The sequence below is a fragment of the Protopterus annectens genome, chromosome 2.part0 (assembly GCF_019279795.1).
Source record: "Protopterus annectens isolate FY-2018-M chromosome 2.part0, PAN1.0, whole genome shotgun sequence".
Lineage (NCBI taxonomy): Eukaryota > Metazoa > Chordata > Ceratodontiformes > Protopteridae > Protopterus > Protopterus annectens.
Genome location: NC_056728.1, coordinates 153690958 through 153695497, shown reverse-complemented (window position 1 = coordinate 153695497; position 4540 = coordinate 153690958). Strand labels below are relative to the sequence as shown.

The following is a 4540-nucleotide window of genomic DNA, read 5'->3' as shown; positions in this document are numbered from 1 at the left end:
CTGCCTTTGTGTTTATTCCACTATTTATGCTATTATGTAACACATTTTGCCTGTGCTATTTCTGCTTGGCTTTGTCTTACACTTTTGACTATTCATCTGTGCTTTTTTATTACATTGGGTTGTATTTCACATATTTTTTATTTAGTTATTGCTACAAGTAATTCCCTTTAAAATCTATGTGATTTCATGCAACTACTTTTGGCTGACTTTTGAAACAGGTTTGTGGCTGAAAAAGGTCTTGTGGCCAGTCTACCTACCGGATAGTTAAATAAATAAATAAATAAATAAATAAATAAATAAATAGAATAAAATAAAAGTCAATTACAATAAACAAACATCATATCTAAAGTCTCTCCTAAAAGTACCCAGGAAAATTCTCCAAGGATTTCTTCATCAAACGTTTCCCATTTCATGGCCTACATCAATTACAAGCCATTGAAAACAGTTTCACATCTTCTCTCTGATCTTAACTTTCAGGGCATATGGACAAAGCAAGAACATTGTTCCTTTGTGAAAGCTTTTAAACAACATGGCTTTATGTTACCAATTCCAGCATATGGACAGGCAAAAGACAGCAGTACCAGCAACTAAAAATATCTAGTGTGCCATTTATATTACTCTGCTGCGTGGACAACTTATATTTTTCCATTTTGCAGTCTTCCTGCATAGTGTTTAGGATTACCTTATGCAAGGCTTTGTCCTTATCAGTAACTAGGTATACTTCATCTGGACTGTTAGATTTCTGGAAAACAACTCTCTTTTGTTGCGGCAGCAAGACGGCTTCTCAGAACAGGCTATGTACCTGTCTTCCTGTTGTACCTGGTTATAAGTATTCCTAGACTGATGAGGATGAACTCAGAAAAGGCTTGCTGGCAAAGACGGTCAAGGAGTCTACAATTTCCAGCTCATGCTGGTAGAAGTTTTCTACGCTGCTCTCCTGAAAAAAGTCTGAGATCTTCTCACTTAATCTCTCGGTCTGTACTGACACATTGCTGACTTCTTGACCTTATAGATTTGTGCTACTACTTCTTGTTGTCCTCGGAAGACTTTTATTTGTCCCCGGACCTGAATAACATCACCAATGTCCAGTTTTGAACTCTTCTGCACATGCTCCTGCAGCTTCCTCAGCTGCTCTGCAATGTTGAGACCTCCAGATACAGCCTGATAGGCACTGATGCCTGATGGCAGACCCTCATTTGGACTTATGTTCTTCCAGCAAGTACAGCTTATAACTCCTATGCCATCATCCACTCCATAAGTATAAAAAATATCTTTTTCCTGGGTCAGAACCACAGTTACCAAGATATCCACTGTAAAAGAATATACCTGGGATATGCTTGGACTCCTTTATCTCTAGTATGCCTTTAATGCACAGCTTAGCATAGGCAGAGAAAATAGGATCATGACCCCACAGCAGTGAAGGGGAGTTCTTCATCATTCCCCAAAACATGCATTAAAGTGAAATCAGATATCTGCATGTAGGTTCATGTAATATGATCAGGCAAACTACAAAATGACCACATTAACCCTTGTCACGTTACATATTCCCGGCTGTGTGCTGCACATAATATCTGAATCATACCTAGGGTGTGTACAGACTGTAATCAACTGTACAGGGTTTTGCATAATATGTCTGGCATGCTTTACATAGCATTGTGATTTTCTGGTACATCCTTGGCAAATCATTATAGACTGATGCTAGGAACTGATAACAGTAAGTTGATTTACTGATTCCATCCACGGCAGGGAACCTATGCTACTGGATGACCTGTTATTCCCTGCACTGTCTACATTTGTCTGGCCACTAGATGATCCTTCTCCTCATATGTGGGCCTTTGTCCCACACTTGTTCATGGCTTTGTCCATATTTCTTGCTGTAAGTAGTTGGAGGTATGCTGTGACTGGGGTACATGCTGTAACACCTCACATAGGTTACAGACTTCTCATCTCTGACTGTACATGTTTTACAGGATGTCCAGAATTCTGCTCTATATTTCTGTTCTGCTCCTCACACAGTTGTGTTGTTTTGATAATATACAACTACATGGTGTCCACTGTCGTGTAGGTACTGACAAAGTTACTTGATGGCCTGTACATCTTGCTGCTACGCTGACTTGTTACAACCTGATGTTATACTAGCCACCTTCTAGGTTACTCAGTGCATGTATAATGTCCATAGCTGTGGCCACCTGTCCCTCCATTCTCTCTGGTGTTCAGATTTCTTGCAGTAAGAAATAGTTACACATCTTATAAGTCTTTGGGACTCCTACCACAGGAGTACCTCACATGCACAACTGTAGGTGCAGCCAGCTTCAAACCATGAACACCATCAACCATGCTAATGTACTTAGCTCACTAAACCACACCAGCCACCAAAAAGTAAAGTTTAATTCCTGAAACTATCAACAGCAGACAGACATAACTTTGACCCCTGCATAATGAGGAGATAGGACATGTCGCCAGGTTGTTTGGGACAGCCGTGAGACTATGTTGACTGCTGCTATCACCTTATTAACATACCGTTACTGCAGTTGAATGGGAACACAGCTGTGTTGGGGGTAGGGGACTCTAGCATTGGCAATCATGTGTCTGTCCTATGATCCCACTGTTTGGCATTTCCCTCACATAGTGCAGTGGGTTTTGCTGCCTTGTGCTCTACTACATATTATGGAGCAGCCAGTATTGGACAGAGAGTATGTGTTGTCCCACATAGCTGTTAGTTCTCTGCAGGTATCCCAGTAGCCCACTCAATTCCCTTGCATACATACAGCAGGTCTATACATATGCTACCATAGTCAAGTAGCCCCACATTTGTTGTAAAGTAGAGTGACTTACCTTGTGATTGCAGCAATTGAGATAGTGCTTCAAGGCTGACTCTGCCTGATACACACAGGACATAGCCAATACATGGCAAGGTACATGTTGTGTGGTGTGGCTGGCATCCTTTTTACTATGTATGTGAGTTAGAGTGAAGTGTTAGTCCCTAGGATCCTAGGCTGTTAGTGCATGTGCTATGTGTTGCCTCTTTTCCAAGGCCAGAGCATATGGGGTATGCCTATGTCTGCCTACAGGGACAGGCTCAAGGGGTTCCTCCTCCAAGTCCCCCTGTGGCTGTGGCTGTAGTAACCTTGGTACTGGTGGGGGGCTGTGTGTCCCCTCCCTGTGATGTTCCTGCCACAGCTGTTTCACCAGGATCATATTGAGTAGTATGGCACATACTGTCAACATCTGTGCACATGTGGCTGGAGAGTACTGCAGGGCTCCACCAGATATACTGAGGCAGCGGAACTGTGACTTGAGTAGCCCAAACACATGCTTTGTGATGTTCCTAATTTGTGTGTATGCCTCATTATGGCGTTCTTTGGTAGGTGTGTGTGCATTTCTGATGGGTGTCATTATCCACAGTTCCAGTGCATAGCCAGCATCCCCCAGTAGATGGCTGTATGGGATGTCCCCACTGGCAAACATCTGGTACGGCTGTGATGTGTGCCAGATATAGGAGTCATGATAACTGCCAGGGCTGCCAGCACACACACTCATGATAATGCCCTGAACATTGCACACAACCTGGCAGTTGATGGAGTGAAACCCCTTCCGGTTGATGTAGACTCTACCCTCCTCACTGGGCTGTGCTTTGATTTGCACATGAGTGCAGTGCATGGAACCCAGCACCTCAGGGTAGTGTGCTACATGGTGGAAGAGACACATACTGCTGGCCCTCTGCTCAGGAGTGTGGAGTAAATAAATGTGCTCACTGGCATGTGTTTGCATGGCAGCTAGGCACTGGTGGAGTACCCTGGATGCAGTTGCCTGTGGGACCCTCATCATGCCCCCAGCTGGTCTTTTAAAAGTACCTGTAGCTAGTATTCTAAGGGTTACACATACCTTTGTTTCCAATGGGATGGGTTCTCCTCTGTAGGCTCTGGGTCTGAGTTGAAGGCGGCAAAGCTTGGTGAGTTCTTGTAGCATGTCTCTGTCCACCCTGTAACGTTCTACAATCTCCAGCTCATGCAGCTCCTGGAAGGTTACCCTGGGCCTGAACACTCTTTTCCTTCTCAGTCTAGGCCTGTCAGCAGCAGCATCAGCACTGACCTCAGCCTCTAGCGCATACAGATGTAGCAGAGCAGCAGAAGCCCCTAGCATTCTGCAGTTGAAATTCCCAAGTCTTTACTCACTTGTGCAGAGTATGGGGGAAAAATCAGATTGTAGGGTGTACGCATACTTTATAGTGGTGTGCTGCAGATGCAACCTATATGATTGGCTGACTATGATGCATTCCACCTGCCAGGTATAGCATTGAGGGGTTTGAATGGCCCAGTGTTAGTGGAACAGGGCTTATCAGTCATTTATACATGATTGACTTTCCCAGGCTGTTTCTTTTTTTTTAAATGCCTTCCCTGCTAAGCACTGCGGAAAGGCGTGCAAACCCGCACTGCAAGTATAAACACTACTTAGCAGTCTGGACACACCCCCTATGCACGAGCAAGCTCAGCATAGCTTAAACCAGCTAAAACACTTGCCCTGGAGCTAAACAAAACTT

The 4540-nt window shown here is 44.0% G+C and overlaps 1 pseudogene; it reads right to left on the bottom strand.

Annotated features, from left to right (window-relative positions):
* Window positions 1-535: 535 nt before the first annotated feature.
* LOC122792711 lies at window positions 536-1435 on the bottom strand (annotated as a pseudogene).
* Between the last annotated feature and the right edge of the window lie 3105 nt (window positions 1436-4540).